This window comes from Azolla caroliniana, unplaced genomic scaffold (genome assembly GCF_043228905.1).
Source record: "Azolla caroliniana isolate FFs.n. ecotype wild unplaced genomic scaffold, voAzoCaro1.0.p SCAF_1, whole genome shotgun sequence".
Classification (NCBI taxonomy): Eukaryota; Viridiplantae; Streptophyta; class Polypodiopsida; order Salviniales; family Salviniaceae; genus Azolla; species Azolla caroliniana.
The window spans coordinates 26,372,878-26,387,866 of NW_028230436.1; the positions used below are offsets into that span (position 1 = coordinate 26,372,878).

Below are 14,989 nucleotides of genomic sequence, written 5' to 3' on the forward strand. Positions count from 1 at the left end.
CATGGGACCCACAAGCGTCAATTTTAAGAGTTTCATCATATGCAATACACTCTTATTTGTCTCTTGAGTCTATAGGAATGCCAACCAAGGTTCAAATAGGACCTAGGGGATAACATTGAAGAGCTAAAACTTGAACTCGGGTTACTGGATTCAGAGTCCAATGTTCGAACCGCTAGACCATGGAACCCATGGGATAAAGGAAAGTTATTGGATTACAATGTCCTAATTGTGCGACCATGGAACCCACAAGCGTCAACTTTAAGAGTTCCATCATATGCAACACGCTCTTATTTCTCTCTTGAATCTATAGGAATGCAACCCAAGGTTCAAATAGGACCTAGGGGATACAACATTGCAAAGCTGAAATTGAGGTTCCACGGAGACTTGAACTTGGGTTACTAGATTCAGAGTTCAATGTCCTAACCACTAGACCATGGAACCCACAAGCATCAAGTTTAAGAGACTCTCTTATTTCTCTCTTGAATCTATAGGAATGCCAACCAAGGTTGAAATAGGACCTAGGGGATACAACATTGCAAAGCTGAAAGTGAGGTTCCACCGAGACTTGAACTCAGGTTACTGGATTCAGAGTCCAATGTCCTAACCACTAGACCATGGAACCCATGGGATTAAGGCAAGTTATTGTTTTCTAATTGTGACATCATGGAACCCACAAGCGTCAATTTTAAGAGTTCCATCATATGCAATACGCTCTTATTTCTCTCTTGAATCTATAGGAATGCCAACCAAGGTTCAAATAGGACCTAGGGGATAACATTGCAAAGCTAAAAATGAGGATCCAACGAGACTTGAACTCGGGTTACTGGATTCAAAGTCCAATGTCCGAACCGCTAGACCATGGAACCCATGCTAGGATAAAGGAAAGTTATTGAATTCTATATACAATGTCCTAACTACGCGACCATGGAACCCACAAGCGTAAACTTTAAGAGTTCCATCATATGCAACACGCTCTTATTTCTCTCTTGAATTTATAGGAATGCAACCCAAGGTTCAAATAGGACCTAGGGGATACAACATTGCAAAGCTGAAATTGAGGTTCCATCTAGACTTGAACTCGGGTTACTGGATTTAGAGTCCAATGTCCTCACCACTAAACCATGGAACCCTTGGGATTAAGGCAAGTTATTGTAAGCATTAGACCATGGAACCCATGAACTTCCAATTAACACATTCTTTGAAATTTACTTGAATCTTTAGGAATGCCTACCAAGGTTCAAATAGGACCTAGGGGATACAACAGTCCAAAGCTAGAATGTGGAACCCATGGGTTGAAGGCAAGTTATTGTATTCAAATACAATGGCCTAAGCACTAGACCATGGAACCCATAAGCTTCCAATTAACTTATTATTTTAATGTCACTTGAATATATAATTTGAGGTTCCACCAAGACTTGAACTCAGCTTATTGGATTTAGAGTCCAATGTCCTAGCACTAGACCATGGCACCCATAGGCCTTGCCTTATGCCATTCCAACTCTTTTGAATATATGAATGTGAAGTGGTTGAAAATGACCCATGGGATCCAACCTTGCAGACAGTTTGAGGTTCCATCAAGACTTGAACTCGGGTTATTGGATTCAAAGTCTAATGTCCTAACTGCTAGACCATGGAATCCACAAACTTAACTAAATTGTTTCATGGACTAAATGTTTTTCTTCATGTAAACAAGAGCTACGAGATCAAAGATTCCAACATTGAAATTCGGTCCATGGGATCTTACCCAACAAATAGTTTGAGGTTCCACTGGGACTTGAACTCAGATTATTGGACTCAAATTTCAATGTCCTAACCGCAAGTTCCACCCAGACACGAACTCGGGTTATTAGATTCAAAGTCCATGTCCTAACCGCCAAACCACAGAACCCACAAGACTTAGTTTAGATAACATTCCCTTGAATCCAATAATTGCATAATTCTCTCTTGAATCTCTAAGAATGCCATGTAAAGTTAAATAAGACCTATAGGTTCTAATGTTGGAACATGGGGTTGAAATCAGTGTTGGGAAACCGGTCCCTCCGGATGGGATCCGGATGAGAACCAATCAAGCCGGATCGGACGAGTTCAAGGAAGGAATAAGACCGGATGGATCCGGACGGTCATATTTGTAAATAGTCCCAAAGTTATATATGTATAAATATAACTAGGGGAACATTGTTCTGTTGTTGTAGTAGTTGTTAGTTGTACCGAGAGAGAGAGAGAGAGAGAGAGAGAGAGAGAAAGTTGTATCTGTTGTAACCTCCAGTTTGGTGAAGATACAGAGCACGAGTTTGTTGCCTCTGTGACTCTTACTATAATTACCTCTTCCCTATAGTGATCTTGTTCGGAGTTCCTTGATCTCCCATGGTTTTCCTTGATTAGGGTTTCCACATTAATATCATGCGTCATCTTCTCTTACTGTGTAAGTGCATTCATCCTTATCTTATTTCGTTTCTTCCATTGAGTGATTAAGACTTGGTTGTGGCCGAGCACTATTTCTATCAAACTAGTATCAGAGCGAACAACAAAGAAAAAGAAAATGGAAGATTCATTCGATGGCATGTTCAAGCTCACCAGCTCCAACTACCCAGTATGGAAGTCGAAGATGAGGGACATGTTGGTGGTCAAAGATCTCTAGTTGTTGGTAGAGTTTGGAGATGCAAGACCAGACAAGAGAGATGCTCTGATTTGGGAGGTAATGCACATGAAGACAACAGCCTGTCATGATGACATTCACATCATGCCTTGAAATGATTTGAACCCATGATCTTGTTGTACATATGTCAAATCCTTAACCATTGTATTAATATTCTTATATGTATAATTTTTAGAATATATAATCTAATATCATAGGAATATTCTATAATACTCTACATTCTAGAATAACCTAGAATATTCTAGAGTGTTCTATACACTAGAACCTTCTAGATTACTCTACATTCTAGAGTGTTCTCTATTACTTATAAATAGGGATCTATCAATCATTCCAAACCTAAATTGGTTCAATGCCATTTTGTAGCACTATATTGTGTACTCCTTGTAATTCATTTTACTCTGCAATACAATATTTCCCTCTCTCGACAGTTTGAACCAATTTTTTTCATTTCTTCCTCTTCCACAAACCCTAACAAGTTCTCTTCTTCCTTCTCCTCTCCCCTCGTAAGCTATGGAGTCCATGAGCAAACAGGAGTACATGCATGTTCTTTCTGAGCTTGACATACTCACGAAAAAATTTGTGGCATTAGAGCATGAAAATCAAAGGCTACTTGGAGACCTACAACATGTGAGCGCCGAAAAAGCTCAATAGTATGAAGAATTATCACAATGGGTTCACCAACTCGAGGCAACTATATTATCATTACGAGAACAAGCGTCAGGGGCTCAAAACTCCCCTAAAGAACCAAAGATTCGCCTCCCCGCCAAGTTTGATGGTACAAGGTCTTTATTTCGAGGCTTTTTGAATCAAGTTCGTCTGGTTATTCAGCATCATCCCAATCGGTATCCAACTGACGTTGCTCGTGTGGGATTAGTGGGAACTTTGCTATGCAGTACGATGTTAGCATGGTTCGCACCACTTCTCGAGAAGAAATCACCATTGTTGGAGGATTTCGAGGCATTTGTTAAGGAGTTTCAAGCTAGTTTCAGAGACATCGATAGCACTAGGAAAGAGATAAACAAGATTCGAAGGCTCCGACAAGGAGATCGTCGTGCATCAGCTTACGCAGCTGATTTTTGTCTCTTAATGGATCAATTCCGTCAAGGTTTGCGAAATGATGTCAAAGATCTTCTTCTTACTTTCCTTGAAGATCTGAAGTCGCTTATGGAGGCCATTAGTCGAGCCGTGCGATGTGATAATCGCCTATTTGAGCAACATTTTGAGCGCCAACAAATGTTACGCCGCCAACCAGAACAAACTTACGCTTCCGTAGTTGCAATGCCTCCACAAATTTCTAGACCCATTACAAGGGATGGCCCAACTTCGATGGAAATAGAGTCAACACAACGTCGTGGGCCTTTATCAGATGCTAAGAAGCAACATCATCGAGCGCATCGCCTATGCCTGTATTGTGGTGGTCCAGGACATATAGCTGTAAATTGTCCACATAAACCTAGACATCAAGTATACCAAGTAAGTGCCCATGACAACCCTACTTCGAGTTCCATTGTTACTTCTAATAACATAAGTAAGCCTCATAGTCCATGCCATGAAAATAGATTCGATGTCTTGAGCCAATTAGAGGATGTGTTAAACGAGTAAGTCCGGCCAAAATAGGAGCCATTTGGTTGGACCATCCTAGCTATGTAGAGTTAGCTCCTAGTCGTGGTTCCATTTCATCAAATCAAGTGAGTCAAGTTTTTTCTACATGTCATCGAGTCCTAGGCTCTGTCCTCCTAGATTCTGGAGCCAACTCTTGTTTCATGGATCGTGAATATGCCTTGTCACAAAACATCCTCTTGAATAAGCTCCCACACCCAGTAACCATAGGAGTCATTGATGGCCGTCCCATAACATCAGGAGATATAGTCAAGGAGTCCGAGCCAATTCAGATAGTTCTTGGTGATTTGGCAAGCATAATCTCTTTCAACATTATTCGCAGTCTGGAACACCCAATAGTGCTAGGTTTCCCTTGGTTTGAACTCCATAACCCGAAGATTGATTGGATGAAAAGAACAATTGAGGAGACTCAGGAAAAAAGCACAAGCCCCGCATCCCTCTCTCCGACATGTGATACTAGATCCCCTAAGTTATCGACCATCTCTCTACGAAAGTTGCGTGAGGAAGGGGGGAACGAGGTCATGTTTGTCTTCAAAATAGTAGCAACTCTGTTGAGCGGCAAGCTCAATTGGAGCCGGATCGGCTGAATAAGCTTGAGCCGGTGAGCGAGACGGATCAGTGAGCCGGTGAGCACCCGGTGAGCTGGGGAGCTGGTTAGTTAGATCCATCAGTAACCGGAAGCCTAGTAGCAGCTAGACTAATAGGGAGTTAATACTCTCGTAGTTAGTGTCAGACGTTGTCATGTTGTTACGTGCGTGCGTGTAGAAGGGGCGGAACCATGGGGATCTCAGACTAGGGAGTAGAGGAGAAAGTATAAAACATGATATGGAGGCTTAGCTCAAGAGGAGAAGAGGAAAGAATAAGACCACAACATAGAAGGAGAGATTGGCGGAGGTAAGATACTCAACAAGATATATTAAAACAACGAATGGTTACAACAATGGTGGCCGCATGGGCTGCACCAAACGACTATGAGAAAACCCTAACCGAAGATGAATAAGGAAAACCCTAAACGAAACCCTAACCCTAAAACGGTAAGAACTCTAGACTAAGTGGTATACCTCTCATACGCAAATTAGGCAACCCCTTCATAAGTGACCCCTCCCTTCCTTTTATAGCCCAAGGAGGGAGGAACCTTACAATGTGGGATAAAATTTCCCCTCTTATTTCTATACACCATTTCTTAGTATACGTGTGCACATGTTGCACACCACCGACTTGCCCTTTCCACCCCGGTTTCCACCTATGGACGAAAATCTTCACGACATCCGCCCCCACCAAACCGCACATCCACCGGTATGTGCCAAGAAGGGGAAAGAGGTGAGATTTTCGGCCATGGCGGTCAACCGAGTCCTTAGCGTCTTTGTCAGCTTTGCCCGACTTCGTCTTCCACTTCGAGCAAGCCCATCCGTCCCACATGGACCACCGTAGCCTCCCGGTCTGCCATATCCGTCGTTTTCTCTCGAACCGTCGGCTCAATCCGATCCACCATACTCGACGGGGTTCGCCGAACCACTGTCTCCGCCCAGTCCACCAGACCCGGTCTTTGCAAACCTCTCTTTGCCTTCCTCCGTTTTCCGTGCACGACCTTGGAACGAATCCTCGTTCTTCCCGACTGTTTGCCGAATATCGCACCGTGTGCTCCTCGTCCACGCTTGTCTCGCCTCGGCCGCTTCCTCGACTCGGCATTGCCACGCGCCGAACTTTGTCGTCGATCATCCTCGTGCTCGTTGCTCGGCCCTTACACGGCCACATCACACGTCTCGCTCTCCGCTCCGCTCTGCATACCCTTTCGAAAAGGTACGTTGCTTCTCCGACATCCGTGTCGGTGCTCTCGTCTTCGGTGTCCTCCGCAACCTCCAATGTTGCTGCTTCGCCCTGAGGTACATCCTCTTGGTCCGCCTCGTATGTCCTCTGGATGCGCTCCGGATCTCTCCGATCGCACTCCGGTTTCCGCCCTTTGCGTGCCGCTCCTTCGGTTTTATCGTCTCCGCATGCCGACGCCTCGGTGTGTCGACTCTTCCCGATCCGCGCTTGCCTTCCGTAGGCTCTTCCTGTGCGCCGATGTTGTTCCCCGAATATGCACTCATTCTTTGGCCCTTAGGCGACCCCATTCCGTGTTCCTTGCTTCTCCTTTGCCCACTGTGCTCTCTCACCGTAGAGCGTACTGTCATCCCGACCTTCGTGTTAGTGTCCCTCGAGGCTCTCGTTACCGCCTCGCCTCGACTTGCGCCCTCTTGGCCCGCTTGGCCTTGCATGCCCTCCGGGAAGCCGTTGCGTCTTCTCTTCCCGGTGTGTACCCCGTTGTTCTCCACGCACCATCCTTCGCTCTCGTCGTTCATCCGCCGATCCCAGCAACTCACCGCTCTGTCTCTTGCCGCGTGCTTGCCTCTCAAAGGCTCGACCTGTCCGCCGTTACCGGTCACTCGTTGCCGCTCTTCTGGGTGCATGCTTGCTTCTTGGCCCTTTGCCGTCCGTTGTGCATGCTTCGTGTTACATGCTTCATCCGCTGTAGACCCAACCTCCGCGTCGGTCTCTTCGTCCTTCGTTTCCGTAGCCCCTTTCGACTCCGGCTTGCTGTCTTGGCCCTGCTCGTCCGTCCGGATATCCGCTACAGTCCCCGATTCTGCATTTGCCTCCAACTCCTCGCCGCCACCCGCCGTCTCTTCGCAACCGCCAAAGTCTTAAGAATAGATGTGGAGGGTCCCTCTTGCATTTGGCCTCCCACCGAGTCGTACTCCTCATGCATGCTTGGCCTCCTTCTCGCGCTCACCGGCTCCCAACAGGTGTTGTGGCCCGTTCGCCTCGACCTCCAATCATGCCGACTTAGCCTTCGCCCGGATCGGTCTCAGCCGATCGAGTTCCGGTTTGGTCGGCTCCCTTCTGTAATCGTAACCGGCCGGTACATGTTTGTCCAAACAAATCCGGCCTTGCCAACTCTTCTTCGGTTCGGGCCCGGTTGACCAGACCCCGCTCCAATCTTCTTCCACGTCGTCTTCCGGTCGTGTTGGATTATCAACCAGTTCATTTTCTGGTCGGGTCGGTTCCCGACTCTCTCCTCTTTGCCACTCCTAACCTCTCCGTCGGTCCTATTGTATATGCCCGTTCCGGGCCTCGCATCCTCATCTTCGTACGTGTTCGCTTCGGGCCACGCCTCCTCATGACCACGACCCTTCTCCCCGGTGTCGTGAAGAATTTCGGCTAGAGGCGGAAACCGGGAACATTGGCTACATCGGCGGGGTGCAGCGTGTGAACGCACCCATGTACATTTAGTGTGAATATCGAGGGCACCTTTATGGCGCCGAAGAGTAGTCAAGTCGGGGCAGACGATCCCATGTAAGGCGGGATTTGTCCCACATTGTAACGCATCCCTTTCCTTGTTCTATAAAAGGAAGGGAGCACCCTTTGTGAAAGGGTTGCCCATTTTGCATTAGAGGGTATACCGTTAGGTTTAGAGTTAGGTTCTTCTTCTTCTCCTTCTTCGTGTTTCGCTTAGGGTTTGCTTGGTTCGGCCTCCTGTGCAAGACCCCGCTCGGCACGACGAGCTGAGAGCTCCCCGACGGCGGCTTGACAGCAAACGACTACTATAACCTACGTTAGTCCGGCTCGACGCCGGGAATGTATTCTTCCCTTCATACATATATATATACGTTTGTCTGTGTATATTCGCGTCGTTGTTGGCGTCGGGTGCTTACCCTTTCCTGCGTTTTCTGTACATAAGGCGTGAGTCGGGTTGTGCATGTGTGTGTGTGCGTGTGCGTGAGTCAGTGTTAAGCACTCTCTCTCTCTCTCTCTCTCTCTCTCTCTCTCTCTCTCCCTTCGGTTGCTTCCGGTGTGTCTCTGGGATGCCCCAGAAACAGTGAAGCACAACTTCCTACGCTCCATCACTCTCTAGTCCATGACCCCCGTGGTCCCACCTTTCTCCACGCACGCGCGTAACAATGCGACATATATGGTGAACCCGACGTGAAAGGCGGCAAGGGAGGATGGAGTCGGAAGACGACAACCTTGCGGAGATAGTGGCCGAAGTGGTGTTGGAGTCGGCACGAGTGGTGATGAGGCGAGAAGCAGCGCAACAAGCGGTTGAGCGAGTGGTCGAAAGAGTCGGCCGTTTCAACGGGGACAAAGTCCCATCTTACTTGGAAGCCTACAATGTGGAAATGGAGGAGTGTGGCGTAGACGAGGCGTTGAGGCTGGAGTTCTTCTGTCGGGTCATAGCTATCCGGAGGCATGCGGAAGTAAAGGAGCTCCGTGAGGCTCATAGTTCGTGGGAGGCCTTCGAAGAGGCACTCCTGAAGGCATACGGAGGACGGCGGAAGAGCCGGGGATGGCACGACTTCGACCAGTGGGTAGCATCGGCAAAGAACCACCGGGGCACGACGAAGGCGTTCCGAGATTTCGAGCGACGGCTTGCTCGGCTCCCGGAGCGGGAACAAGGTTTGGTGGGGGCGGACAAAGTCCTTTTGTTCGTCAGGTCGATCGACCGAGCGGAACGGGAAGTCATCGGGATTGAGCTCGAAGACGATGACGGAGCGAATGGGCTTACGGAGGACTGGTCGAAGGTCGGAAGGGTGTGCCAATGGCTAGACAACGAGCGAGCCGAGAAGGCTAAGAGGAAGGTATGCGACGGCGTGCCATCACAACGGGAAGAGGCCGAACGGAAAAGGGAGTTGGCAAGGGTCGGCGTTGGGGCCAGGATTGCGGAGGCGTGTGCAGCTCTCGATGCGATGCTCGAGGAAGAGGAAAGACGAAGGCCGCAAGCCGAGACTGAGAAGACGGACCTGCCCCACGCGACGGCGGAAGATCGGTACCACGGTACCACGGGAGAGGGTGCGGAGTAAACCGCCCTCTCGGCATGCGGAAAAGGACGACCCGGGACAGGGTCGGAAGCCTACGGAAGATCCTTCACACCGGTTCTAGAGACTTCGGCAGTCGGCAACACGGTCGACGTGAGACCAAGATACTGACGGTGGCGGCGAGGTGACAAAGGCAAGGGCTAAGGATCAGAAGCCTATGGAGGATCCTTCATGCCGGTTCTAGAGACTTCGGCAGTCGGCAACGCGGTCGACGTAAGACCAAGATACTGACGGTGGCGGCGAGGTGACGAAGGCTATGCGCGTAAGGAAGTCTGGTCCTACGAGATCCCCACACTTAACCAGAGACCCCGGCTGTTCGGCCAACGTGGCAACGTAAGACCGAGGGAGAAGGAAGGTGGCGGCGGGAAACGGGACCCGACTACGCGGAAGACACGAGGAGAGTCCGGGAGGGACTCAAACAAAAGACACCCGAATTACGGCAGACATCGAAACGGAGTCCGGTCCTATGGGACCCTCACACCGATCCGGAGACCTCGGCTGATCGGCCAACGCGGCAACGTAAGACCGATGGAGAAGGACGGTGGCGGCAGGGAACGGGACCCGACGACACGAGGGTTCGGAAGGAGCCGGTAGGGGCAAACACGGGGAGGTGTGTCGGGCCGGAAGGGCACACCTGGGACAAAACAAGAGTCTCGCAAGTGGCCATCGCGGGCCGGATCGGAGCGTGACTACGGGACGGTGTTCGACACGGGCGGTGTCGAACAAAGGAAGCGGAAGACGGCACAAGAGAGGTGTCGGGAACGAGGTGACAAGTGCCTAGTGGACTGCACAGGGTCAGAGTCAGGGGATGGCAAGAGAGGCCGGAGGAGGATCCTCCACACTCGCTTCATAGATCTCGGTAGCTCCGTTGAAGTAGCGAAGACTGACACGGCAAGCCCGGGGTGACAAGCTGGTGGGGGCGAGGGGACGACGGCAAGCGGAAGACTCAGGACCTATCACGGCAGCACGAAGACGGGAAGGGCCAAGCAGGCTACTACGGGGTGTTCCTCGGATGCAAAGGACACTGGTATGCGGGTGAACGACGATGCACGATCTGGCCAAAAAGGGGCCGACAAGGCGTGCAATAAACCGGAGTGCGACATAGGCGGTGCCAAACAACGGGCGAGGGTATATGGCACACGGAGGTGTCGGAGCGGAAAGGCGAGCGCGGAGATAGGTTGCGCGGTTCGGAGGTATCGCGGAGAAGACCGGAGAGGGATCCCCACACCGTTCCGAAGACCATGGCGGTTCGAACCGACGCGGCGATGTAAGACCATCGAGAAGGAAGGTGGTGGCGAAAGGACCAGGGCAACGCGAAACGACATGGGACGGCAATCAGGACGACGCGAATGATCAACGAAGGCCAAGCGGGCCGCTACGGGCGTTCCTCAAACGGAGGACATCGGTCATATGGCGGGAAGCGGGGCGTTCATACGGCCGAACAAGGGCCAACGGAAGTACGCGTACTGCGGAGATCGCGGCAGAGGACCCATCGACGGGTCGAACGAGCCTACGGGGAGGCGAGCACGAAGGAAGACTCGAAGCCGACGGGTCAAACCGGCAGCGAGCCGGGATGCGGATTACGGAAGACCGGTTTCTCACCGGCCGAAATCTCTCACCCTTCAACCGGATTTGGCATGTACCAGTGGACGTGCAGTTAGGTGGGGGCGGATGTCGTGAAGAATTTCGGCCACAGGCGGAAACCGGGAACATTGGCTACATCGGCGGGGTGCAGCGTGTGAACGCACCCATGTACATTTAGTGTGAATATCGAGGGCGCCTTTATGGCGCCGAAGAGTAGTCAAGTCGGGGCAGACGATCCCATGTAAGGCGAGATTTGTCCCACATTGTAACGCATCCCTTTCCTTGTTCTATAAAAGGAAGGGAGCACCCTTTGTGAAAGGGTTGCCCATTTTGCATTAGAGGGTATACCGTTAGGTTTAGAGTTAGGTTCTTCTTCTTCTCCTTCTTCGTGTTTCGCTTAGGGTTTGCTTGGTTCGGCCTCCTGTGCAAGACCCCGCTCGGCGCGATGAGCTGAGAGCTCCCCGACGGCGGCTTGACAGCAAACGACTACTGTAACCTACGTTAGTCCGGCTCGACGCCAGGAATGTATTCTTCCCTTCATACATATATATATACGTTTGTCTGTGTATATTCGCGTCGTTGTTGGCGTCGGGTGCTTACCCTTTCCTGCGGTTTCTGTACATAAGGCGTGAGTCGGGTTGTGCGTGTGTGTGTGTGCGTGTGCGTGAGTCGGTGTTAAGCACGCTCTCTCTCTCTCTCCCTTCGATTGCTTCCGGTGTGTCTCTGGGATGCCCCAGAAACAGTGAAGCACGACTTCCTACGCTCCATCACTCTCTAGTCCATGACCCCCGTGGTCCCGCCTTTCTCCACGCACGCACGTAACAACGTGACACCGGTCTTATGTTGGCATTCGAGCGCAGCCGCCATAGTCTCCGGCCCCGGTGTCGAGGGGTCTCTCCTCCGTCCGCTATGACCTTCCTCGTCGTTGTTTCGATCGTCCGCTTTGCCGCCGCCACCTTCCGTCTCTCCGGTCTCACGTGGGTTCTCGGGGCCGACCGCCGAAGTCCCTGCAATAGGTGTGGGAAAAGTCTCGATACCATTACTCGCCGATGTCATGTTTGTAGCCACCTTTGTTCGGACGTTGTGGTCCGTGGCTCTCTCGTCCCCAGTTACGCTAGCCTCGGTTATGCTTGCTACGTCCTTGTCCTCGTCGTCGTCTCGGTTGCCCGCCTTGCCATCGCCACTGTCCGTCGCTCTAGGTCTCACGACAGCACTCGGGCCGACCGTCGGAGCCTCTAGGACCGGTGTGGGTAAGGACCCGGCACCACCACTCGTTGTGTTTGTAGCTGCCTCCGTCTGAACGTCGTTGTCCGTGGCTACCCCGTCTCCGATCGCGGAAGCCTCGATTACGTTTGCTGCCTCCTCTTCCTCGATCTCCTTGCCGTCATCTTGGTTGCCCGCCTTGCCGTCGCCACCGCCCATCGCTCTAGGTCTCACGCCGGCTCTCGGACCGGATGCCGGAATCTCTAGGACCGGTGTGTGTAAGGTCACGGCACCGCCGCTTGTCTCCTCCCCACTCGATGTTTCGGGCCGCCATGTCCCGAATCCATAGTTACCGGCCTTCATGGTCGTCCCTTCACCACAAGGCAAGAGGGTCGCTTGCTCCGCACCTCTCCCATGTCGCCATCGTACACTCTCCCGGCCTCCGTATAGGCCCTGTCTTCTACGTTTAGGGAGGCTTCTTCCTCCGCATCCTCCGATCGCCTCCGGCCCGACTCCATAATAAGCCCTTCTTTAGCTTTGAACTTCGCCTTCACGCTCTCGCACGCCTCCCATACCAACGCCTCTAGGTTGTACTCCTCCGGTTGATCGCGCGTCGAGCTCTCTTCCGATGGTAGTGCGTAGTCGCTCTCCGCCACTCATGGATGTTGTTGCCTACCGCTCCCCATCGGGTTGCCGGCATACCCACTCCGGTTTCACGTATTCGTATGTGTCCAATAGAGCTCCCTCAAAGGACTCCCATGACTCGTGAGCTTCTTGAAGCTCCTTGACCTCTTTGTGCACTGATACGGCCACCACTCGATGAAAATATTCTAGCCGCATCACTTCGTTCACGCCCCTCCTCATCATCTCGGTTGTGTACGCTTCCAAGAACCTCAGGACTTCGTCCCCGTTGAATCGGCCGACTCGATCGACCACCCTCTCGACGGCTTGTTGAGCCGTATCTCGCCTCGCCTTATTCCGTCCGGCTTCCATCACGATCTTTGCCATCATCTCCTCGAAGTCGAAGTCTTCTTCCATCTGCATGCTCCCTTGCCGCCCTTCACGTCGGGTTCACCAAAGATGTCACGTTGTTACGCACATGCGTGGAGAAGGGGCGGGACCACGGGGGTCTCAGACTAGGGAGTAGAGGAGAAAGAATAAAACATGATATGGAGGCTTAGCTCAAGAGGAGAAGAGGAAAGAATAAGACCACGACATAGAAGGAGAGATCGGCGGAGGTAAGATACTCAACAAGATATATTAAAACAACGAATGGTTACAACAATGGTGGCCGCATGGGCTGCACCAAACGACTATAAGAAAACCCTAACCGAAGATGAATAAGGAAAACCCTAAACGAAACCCTAACCCTAAAACGGTAAGAACTCTAGACTAAGTGGTATACCTCTAATACGCAAAATAGGCAACCCCTTCATAAGTGACCCCTCCCTTCCTTTTATAGCCCAAGGAGGGAGGGACCTTACAATGTGGGATAAAATTTCCCCTCTTATTTCTATACACCATTTCTTAGTATACGTGTGCACATGTTGCACACCACCGACTTGCCCTTTCCACCCCGGTTTCCGCCTATGGACGAAAATCTTCACGACAACACTCGAGTGAGCATTGAAGTACACCGTACTTCTGTCAATCCGTATGGACTTATATAAAAGTGTTCGTTGAACACATACTATGTACAGAGTGTTGATATAATTTTTGAATAGTGATTCTTGTTCTGCTCTCTCTGTCTCTCTCGCGTACTGTTAAGCTCTCCATTAAACCTGTTCTCTGTTTTCTGTTTTCTGTTTTCTATTTTCTATTGCTTCCACAAGCTATTTTTTTTTACATGGTATCAGAGTGCGAGGGTTGAGAACCTCTACAACCGACATTCGCTTTCGCAAGAAGAAAACCTAACCTTTGAAAAAAAAAAAAAACAATGGATAGAGGAATGGCTAGCTCGCTTCTGGTGGAGAAGCTCGACAGATCTAACTACGCATCTTGGTCATACAAGGTGCACCAGTACCTGCTTGGGCATGGTTACTAGAGTTATGTCGACGGAGCTAACGACACAGGACCTAATGCGGCACACAAGGACTTCCCGGTGTGGGAACAATCGGCAAGCAGAGTGATGTACTGCTTTACGTCCAGTGTCAGAGACCAGCTGTTGAGCCACATCTGAGATGCCAAGACCCCAAAAGAGGCTTGGGGAAACCTGAAGAAGGTGTTCGACGCAAGCACTACTGCCCTGAAGCTGTAACTCCGACAGGAGTTGAGCAATGTCCGACAGAAGGACATGTCAATGGCTGATTACACGGCCAGAATCAAAGAGATCTGTGACTCGTTGCCTCTATCAACATCACGGTAGAGGAAGCCGAGATGGTACAGGTCTGTCTTGGGGGCCTGGCGTCTAAGTTCCGAGCTTTCTGGATAGCTATATGTACGAGGGAGAATACGCCGTCATTTTTCGACTTACAGTCGATGCTCCTTGTAGAGGAGAACCACGCCGGTGCGTCAACAAGTGCACCCACCAACAACCGGATGTTGTACACGGAGGCGGATCGGCCCCGTGGGTGTGGTGGACGAGGCGGGTCGGCACGCAATGGAGGCGGCTGGCAAAGGCAAGACCGACGGCACAAAGACCGTGCCGACAGCAGTTCCGAGACTTCCGTGGGAGTCAAGGTGGAGCCGAAGGCCGGCAAGACAAATCTGCCACGGAATGCTGGTAGTGTGGCAAAAAGGGCCACAGAGAAAGCGAGTGTTGGAAGAAGCGCGCCGATTCGGACAGATCTGGATCCGGCAAAACCGGTCGGGAGAACCGGCAAAGCTCGCACTACGCGCAAGGATCGAAAGGATCCGGAACCGGGAATACCAATAAGGGGCCAACCTTGGTGATGAAACACGAGGCTAACTCGATGAAGAAGACCACTTCCAAATCGGAGGAAGTGTGGTACGTTAATTCCGGTGCGTCAAATCACATGACGAACCACAAAGAGTGGTTCTCCTACTTGGAGAAACCGGAACAACCGGGAGTTGTCGATACTGGAGACGACACTCCTCACCCAATCGTGCA

At 50.9% G+C, this 14,989-nt stretch overlaps 1 non-coding gene across 1 annotated transcript; it reads right to left on the reverse strand.

Annotated features, from left to right (window-relative positions):
• Positions 1–550: 550 nt before the first annotated feature.
• TRNAQ-CUG (transfer RNA glutamine (anticodon CUG)) lies at positions 551–622 on the reverse strand. The gene has a single exon. It is a non-coding gene; the product is annotated as a tRNA-Gln (tRNA).
• Positions 623–14,989: the final 14,367 nt, after the last annotated feature.